Raw genomic sequence first — 9,598 nt, 5'->3', positions numbered from 1 at the left:
AGGCAGAACTGATGTTTCCGACAGCACATGATTTATACAGACAGTAAAGGATCTCTCAGATATATACGACACAAACCATTTTAAAACAACACCAGTAATCCCAAACAAGTCCTTCAGCCTATTTATCATGATGCTGTGATCAACAGTATCAAAAGCAGAGCTGAGATCCAACATAACCAGAACGGTGTACTCTCCAGTGTCTGCTGCCATCAGAATGTCACTAGACACTTTAAGCAAAACGGTTTCAGTAGAGTGCAATTTGCGGAAACCAGACTGGAAAATGTCCAGAAAATTGTTCTTCTCCAAAAAGTTGTTAAGTTTTTCTGCAACTGTTTTTTCCAAGATCTTTGACACCAATGGTAATTTTGATATTGGCCTGTAACTGCTTGGAAGAGATGGGTCCAAATTTGGTTTCTTTAATATAGGTTCAACAATAGCTTGTTTAAAATAGCTGGGAACTGAGCCAGTATAAAGAGAAGTATTAATTATTTCCAGAATACAGGGGCCAATAGAGTCAAACACACTAATGAAAAATGATGGAGGAAGTACATCAAGGTGGCTTGAAGTCAGTTTCATTCGATCAAGCAGAGCACTGATGTCCTGTAAGGTAACAGGAGTAAAAGAGGACCAGGTATCAGAGGTAAGCAACGTGTCAGTGTGATACTGAGGATGATGGAGAAATATTAGACCTGACAGCAGCGACCTTATTAACAAAATAGTTTAAAAAGTCATTACAATCAGATTTAGTATAGACTGGTACATGAGGAACATCAGGAGAGACAATGTTTTTAATTGTATCAAACAATACTCTGGGATTTTTTCTTTTTTGAAGCTATTAGATTAGCAAAATATTCAGTTCTGGCATTTTTTATCATGTCGTTAAGTGAGAAAATTGATTCCTTGAGATGTACCCTATGGACCTCAAGCTTGGAAGCCTTCCATAAACGTTCTAATTTGTGACAATATCTCCTAAAATTTTGAATATTTTCATTTATCCAAGGACAAAAATTTGAAGAATGGACAACATTTAGTTTCAGAGGTGCCACCTTATCTAAAATAGATTTACATTGATTGTTAAAAGACAAAATAAGTGAATCCATATCATTTTGAGCCATGCGAGGGACAAACATGGCAGAAAACCTTCTAGCAGCATCCTGGTTTATAATCCGCCTTTGGATCATCAATTTAGGAGGGGAAGGATCCACGTAAAATGACAAATTAAAGAATATACAACTATGGTCACTCACATGGACATCTTCCACACATACATCATGTATATTTATACTCAGGGAGAAAACAAGATCAAGAGTGTGGCCCTTTGTATGTGCGGGGCCAAAAACATGCTGCTTAAAGTTAAAAGACTCAGTGATAGTGATGAGCTCAGCAGCAGTGTTACAGGAAGCGTCATCAATATGAAGGTTTAAGTCTCCCAATATTACAACTTTCTCCAGTTTAATGATCGATATCAGAAGGTCGTTAAATTCAGTTAGAAAGACCCCAGCAAGTCCAGGAGGTCGATAGATTAGATTAGATTAGGAGCTTCTTCCCGCAGGCGATACGGTCTCTCAATCACACCACCACACAGTACTGACCCACACATATAGTTCTTACACACACTGGACATTCTGGACATTGTTTTCACTTCATTACTTAAATCACGCTGCTGTTATTGTGTATATGCTGCTGTTATTGTGTATATATTTATTTATATTTCTTCATACATTCTTATATAGTTCTATATTGTGTATTTTGTTGTACAGTTATTTTATTTTCAACTTTAATTTATATATTTTATCTTATTCTCCCAGTTAAATTTACCCTTCATTCTAATTTGTGTTGTACAGTTATTTCATTTTTAACCTTAATTTATATTTTATTCCTTCCTAGTTAAATTTACCCTTTTTAATTTTTCATATTTATTTCCTATCTTATTCATAGCCTTTTCCTTTTTTGTTTTCTTTAGGTCACGAGCAGTTGTCCAAGCATTTCACTACATATCGTACTGTGTATGACTGTGTACGTGACAAATAAAATTTGAATTTGAATTTGAATTTGAGATTAAAATACAGTAAAAGGTTTTCAAAGAACCGACCTTCATCATCTGTGACTCAAATGAAGAAAAGAAGTCCGTGGTCATCAGTTTGCATATGAGTCTGTCCTGGTAAACAGCAGCAAGTCCTCCACCATGTCCTAAAAGACGCGGTGTCATGGCTACTGAACGGACCCACGCGCAGACAGTTCTTTCAAGGAAACAAAAAAGGGGATTTATTTACAATAGGGATCACCTTAGTGCAAAATATATGTACAGTGAGTTGGGAGGGGGTCCAGGGCTCCAGGGAGAGAAGGGGGGGGGGAATCCACACACACGCTTCCTCTTCCACTCAGTCACCGCCACCGCTCCTCCGCACACACGCACTCCTCTTCAGCCGCACTCGCTCCAACACTCCACACACTGCCCCACTTGGACAGGTCCGGCGATTCGGTCCAGAATCTACAGACAGAGGGTCAAGGTTAGTTCCACAACATAAAACACGTGTAAGCGATTCTTCTTTGAATATGCCGCGAGCACGAACTCAGGTGGTTCGACGTTCCAGCGGTGAGCTGCTCTGTGCCACTGCCTTAAATAGCAGCTGGGGAAATCAGCCAGATCAGCCGCAGGTGGACACCATCCACAGGGGTGCGTGGGCCAAGAGTGAGAGCCCGTAATCAGCTCCACCCAGGCAGAGAGGAGGAGGAGAGACAAAAAACTAAAACTAACAACAACAAAACCTGTAGCCAGCGTGGGCCAACCAGAGAGACACGGGGACCGTGACACGCGGAGTTCCAATGACAGAACAGCCAGACGGGCAGATTTCATTCAAGTGGATATAATCCTTATTTTGCTGCCACGTCTCAGTCAGACACATAAAATCTAGAGACTCTTTAATTAAAAGATCATTTAGAATAAACGATTTGTTCGTTATAGAGCGAACGTTAAGCAGGGCGAAGCGAATTGATGACGGTTTATCTGCGGAATCTACAGCTGACTGCAGCGGTACTTGAATTAAACACCTGTGCATACGGTGGCCCCTAGAGACAAAGCACGTACAAACTCCAAAACACTTGCAAACTCCAAAACACTTGCAAACTCCAAAACACATGCAAACTCCAAAACACTTGCAAAATCCAAAACACTTGCATAATCCAAAACACATGCAAACTCCAAAACACTTGCAAACTCCAAAACACTTGCAAAATCCAAAACACTTGCAAACTCCAAAACACTTGCAAACTCCAAAACACTTGCATAATCCAAAACACATGCAAACTCCAAAACACTTGCAAACCCCAAAACACTTGCAAATTCCAAAACACTTGCAAACTCCAAAACACAATGGAAGTGCTCCAGGACGCTAGGGGCAGTGTTGAGCTCGATTTGCAAAATAAACTGCAAGTTTGTCTGTATGGGACGGGACGGTCTAGTCTCCGTCGCGCTTCCCAAGTTGCCTAGCAACCATGATACTAACCGCTGGAAACGTGTCATACAACTTTGTTTGACAGAAATGAAGGAGAACATATTTTGTTCATTTGTTTGTTTGTTTCTACAAGAGCTTTGTGTGATTTGATAAGTATCTGAGGCTGAGACCACAGGACAGTAAAACATGAATTTTGGGCTTCATTTCTGTACTGAACAGTCATTTAAGATTAGTTAGTAAATAACAATTAGCTAATGTTGTTCATGAGACTAAAGTCATATCACTTTGGTAATGTAAATATAATATGGCCAATATTATAGTTATTATATTAATCATTATTAGCTATTACAGCAGTGAACATGAACTCTGTGTCAAATACTGAGCCTCAGTACAGATTCAAGTTGCAGTTATTTATATGTCTTATCACCTTAAATCTTCACTCAAAGACAAGTATCTTTGACAGTGCATATATAGGTCTATCATATATAAGAGACAAATGTTGTTCCTTCAGTATGTTGGCATTACTAAATTTGGCTCATTGCTTACATATATTTATAAAAAGAAAATGTACAAGCTGTGATAACTGTTTTTGATAAAATGAAGAGTAGACTGATATATTGAATATTCCTTTATTGGGTGAGAAAATCAGACCATGTCATAACTGCTTTAAGTCATACAGAATAAATATCAGAGCCTTAAACAGGCTGACTTCTGCTAAATGGGTCAAACGGGGCAGAAAGTATACAAACACATAACATCCTTATAGAATATGATGTAACACTATAGATCAACTTACCTCAGAATATATAAAGCATATAAACAATTACAGCAATATGATGCAACAAACACAGCAGTGCTACTAATCCAAAATACTCAAAGCTTCATAGAACTGAAACAAACATTTTTTTTAGCTCCATTCTGCTGCTGATATATACTTTAGGTTTCTGAATATTAAACTTGTTACTGCCTTTCATAGTGTGTAACTTGAAGGCCCTGAGTACTTTCTCCCACACTGAAAACACTGGAATGATACAATTATTTGAACATTACCTAATAAGACTGATTCAGGACAGACAATTAGTTATGTTAAACTTTCCTAGCAGTCCTTCACAAACAGGGAACAGTCTGTCTATTCTCTCCATCTGTCAGCTGCTGCTGGCTCTTCCTCCTCCTCTTCCTCACACACTGCTGAGTTTGTCCTGGTGGATCATCAGGGGTGCAAAGCCTCACAGATGATGTGCAGCAGTGAGTCCCTCAGTCTGTCCTCACTCTGTCCTCACTCTGGACACTTGCAGTTGTCACACATGGAAATCAAATCTGTGATAAGCTGCAGGGTTCAAACACAAGTGTAACTTATAAACACATGTTCATACTTTTATTACACAATCAGAGAGAAAGAAAAAGAGAGAGAGTGCAGGACAGACAGACAGGTGACAGTCTCAGGTGTATACACTGCTACAAAACAGCACAAAAGAAGGAGGATTGTGTTATTACGAAACAAGAAGAGTTCCCAGATGGTACAGTGGACACATGTGTGACTGCTGTGATTAAAGCATCTTTCTTTCAGCTTAACGAGTGAACCGTCAGCTTGTTCAAACACACGTTAAAGTCCGTTTGGCTCGACACCACCGAACAGAGGCAGTAATATAACATAGCCAACATTAACAGTGCAGTGAATCCTGCTTGTGCCGTGATTTTCAGGACTGCAAACCGAGCAGCATCACTGACTTTCAGCTTGTTGTGTTTGTGGATATATGACTGACTTTAATTATCCATAAAATCATCACATTCTCTGTAAGATTAAAGTCAACTATTGAACGGCATATATTTTGAAGTAAAGGCTTTAAAACCAAGTTAGTACAAACATCGCTAATGTCACATAACTTTCCCGACATGTGGCCAACAGTAATGTTTTAATGTTCTTCATTATAAAAACATTTGCGCATAAATAAGTGACATCATATTCAGTACTTACTTCAGAAAGTTTACTCTTCGGAGGCTCCGCTTCCGCCGTTTTTTTTCCGACAAAATTATCCACACCACCGCCGCACTATGAAATCTGGGATATGTTGGGCCATGAAGGCTACACCGACCCATCCTTAAAATTCAGGGAAATTAAGGACGCATTTGAGGGCCGCATTTCGAGCAGCCTTTGAATTGGGACAGCCTTTGTCGTGTCGCTGTGACGTAATTGGCCTTAAAATGCGGCCTTTAAGGCTGCAGACCCTGAATTGGGATACAGCCCAAATCCGGTCATTGGTATTTCCTGGCTTGTGTAGTTACTAGGTAACAAAAGCTCAACACTGCCCCTAGCGTCCTGGAGCACTTCCGTTGTGTTTTGGAGTTTGCATGTGTTTTGGAGTTTGCATGTGTTTTGGAGTTTGCAAGTGTTTTGGAGTTTGCGTGTGTTTTGGAGTTTGTACGTGCTTTGTCTCTAGGGGCCACCGTATGTGCAAACCTGCGGTACCTGCCGGGCAGGGCGGCGACTCCAGAGTTGGGACAAACCTTGATCGATGAGCAGACGTAGCTGTCACCAGCAAAACGGAAAATGGATGATGGACACAGAGTGAGCAAACTGCTTTCGAGCCATGGGGCTCGGGTCCCAGGCGGCGGCGTAACATCCCCAGCAAACGACAGGAGAGGAACTGGTTGCAGGCACCCCACAGCCAAGCAGCTAGCCTCCGGTACCTTCTCCGTTTCACCTGGACGCCGGCCCTCGTTCCCCTTTTTCATCTCTTGAGGGTGGAAATGCCGCGGGTTGTGCACAGTAGCACGCACTCAGGTGAGGAACACACCAGAGGAGGAGGAAAAGTTTTTCTGTAGCTGTCCCAGCTGTCACAGTAGATCTCCATTGAGTCTTTGAAGTTTAACAGTGTATCCCAATCATAAATTAAAGCAGCAGAAGCAAAGTCAGAATACAAAAGAGCAAAAAGTATATTGCAAACGACAAGCGACGACAGTGAAAAACTACACTGTCACCTCCAACGAGCTGTAGCAGCGGCGGCAAAGCCAAACACAGGCGCCATTGCTGCTTCAAAGCTGTAAAGACTATTTACTGTTACCTTCTTCTATGCTGTGTTACTGGTACAGCCACCGGTACATTGCTGCTGATGTTAAATGAGAAAGAATACCATCAGTCTACCCAAATCAAATCAAATCACTTTTATTGTCACATCACATGTGCAGGCACACTGGTACAGGACATGCGAGTGAAATTCTTGTGTGCGAGCTTCACAAGCAACAGAGGTGTGCAAAAATACAATAACATAAAACAAGCAAAATATAAGAATGGCTAAATCTGACAGTAATAAATATATGTACAATATAAGAGTGTATGCATTACTGGATGTGTATACTAAATATGTTTTTCTACGTGTGTGTGTGTGTGTATGTGTGTGTGTGTGTTACATATTTTACAAATTAAATAAGTAGTAAGAGTAAACAATAAAATAAAATATATAAAATATACAGAGGTTGGTAGTTGGACATGTGCAAAACAAGTGGCATAATGTTGAAGTTCCAGTAATGAAGGTGAGGTGTCTATGAAGTGTTCAGCAGTCTGATGGCCTGGTGGAAAAAGCTGTCTCTCAGTCTGCTGGTACGGGACCAGATGCTGCAGAACCTCCTTCCTGATGGAAGTAGTCTGAACAGTTTATGGCTGGGGTGACTGGAGTCCTTGATGATCCTTCCTGCTTTCCTCAGGCACCGCTTCCTGTAGATGTCTTGGAGGGAGGGAAGCTCACCTCCAATTATCCGTTCAGAGCACCGGTAGATTCACCAACTGTCATTCACATCAGTGATGCACAGATGTGAATCTCAACATGAATGGTGACTGTGATATATTGTGTAAAGCTCTAAGAGTAGCCCACAATACTCTACAAAAAAATATAAATAAAATTTTCAGTGCATCCACGTATTTAATAAGATATTGAATTACTAAGAAAGTACCGTAAATTCCAGACTATAAGCCGTTACTTTTTTCCCCAGACTTTGAACACTGCGGCCTATACTAAGGTGCAGCTAATGCATTTTTTTTTTTTCAATGCTACCAAAAACATTTTGCCTCATAACAGTAGACCAATAAAGTTGATAAGTAGTTCACAGAGGTCCAATGAAATTGTGTGATACATTAGCATACTTTCACAATTAAATTATTGTAAATCATCCTCATCAACATGGAAAACACTCGAAGAAAAGCATATGATGCAGCCCAAATTTTAACATTATGTATGCATTAAAGTTAAAGGCAATCAATCTGGCGGTTGAAGAAGGAAAACAACCCGCTGCATGTAATCTTGGCATAAATGAATCGATGATGAGACAGTGGAGATGCCAGTGTGAAAAACTGAGTCAATGCAAAAAGACGACAAAAGCTTTCAGAGGTAATCATAACAGATGGCCCGAACTTGAAAACTTTCTTGAAAACTGGATTAACACTCAGAGAGAAGGCGGCTGCGGTGTTTCCACCGTGCAGATCAGACTGAAGGCTAAAGCAATCGCTACCGAAATGAAAATTGAAGATTTTAGAAGTGGACCATTGCGGTGATTTCGATTTGTGAGACGAAAAGGCCTGCTCATCAGGGCACAATTTTGTGTCAGCAGCTCCCTCCCGACTACGAGAAAAAACTTGCTAACTTCTGCACAGTCACTCAAACAAAGATAGTGGAGAATTCCATCGAGCCAGACGATATTATAAATGTGGATGAAATACATTTGATGTTTGACCTGCCTCTCACTCAGATTGTTAATAAAAAAGGTGACTTGTCCATCACACAGAAAACAAGTGACCATGAGAGAACACATTTTACTTGTGTTCTGAGCTACACAGCATCCAGGCTAAAGCTTCCACCGATGGTGATTTTTTCGCGGCTGGGGGATTTTTTCACAGAAAAAAAGCATTGCTGTTATGGACAGCATGACGGCCCATATAACAGATTCAGCAAAAACTGCTAACAAGAGTACAAACTCAATTCCAGCTGTGATTCCTTGGGGCAGCACTAAGTATTTGAAGCCACTGGACATCAGCGTGAACCAGGCATTTAAAGTGGCACTGCGCCTTGAGTGGGAGGCTTGGATGACAAGCGGCGAGAAATCATTTACCAAAACAGGCCGCATGCAAAGAGCATCTTTAACTAAAGTCTGCCAATGGATCCTAAATGTGTGGAGCTGTGTCAAAACATCCACCATCACCAACAGATTTCAAAAGGCTGGACTGCTGCGTGATGAAGAGGACCACCTGTGCTCAAGTGAGAGCGACAACAAAGAGACTGAAGTGTGTGGCGAGAGCCTAAGGCTGTTCAATTTGGACACTGAAGAAGAGGACTTTGATGGTTTTAGTGCTCAGGAGGAAGATGAAGAAGGCGATTAATTACTTTTCCTGGTAGGCTGTCATATGTATACGGTATATATTTTTACCGGTCGTTAGAAGATATTGGAATGTTGTTCATTCACTGTTCAGTAAAAAAACATAAGCAACATAACTTGTGTGTTACCGATAAGTACAAATTAGATTTCCTTTCTAAAATGAGAGCATGTGGCTTTTAATCAGGTGCACTCTGTAGTCTGGAATTTATGGTAAATATATGACCTTTATTGCCATAGAAGAAGAAATCACTGCAAATTTCCCATGGGAAAAATAATTTGCAAAGCATATGTATTTGTAGGGAGTTCTATTTTACACTGTGACTTCATATTTAAATGGGCATGGCTAAAGTGTATGTATGTATTTATTGTATTGTATATGTATTTACTTGTATTCTATTGTACATATTGTATATCTTATTACTGTTCCTCTGTCTCTCTTGCTGCATTCAGCATGTGTATGACAAAATAATTTCCCTCGGGATAAATAAAGTTCTTATCTTATCTTATTTATCTATTTATTTTACACACTTTAACCTACATTAAATTGAAAATTAGGGCATGTCCCTCCTTTTGCCCAACCTTGTAGGTCTACTGAGAATGAACTGCCACTCTTCTATCATTTCTTATGTTTCACCAAAAGGTATAAATACCACTGTAAATTTCATTTTTAGTGCCACTAATTGGTTTAGCTGAAAAATGACATCAACGCAGGTATGGCCTGAGCAGGGATGGGCACTGCTGCAACTGCTGTTAGTGGCATCTGTCTCTCATGCTGAGGA

Source organism: Simochromis diagramma, unplaced genomic scaffold (assembly GCF_900408965.1).
Source record: "Simochromis diagramma unplaced genomic scaffold, fSimDia1.1 OVJJ01000344.1, whole genome shotgun sequence".
Lineage (NCBI taxonomy): Eukaryota > Metazoa > Chordata > Actinopteri > Cichliformes > Cichlidae > Simochromis > Simochromis diagramma.
The sequence above is the reverse complement of the archived record's forward strand: the minus strand, read 5'-3'. Positions refer to the sequence as shown.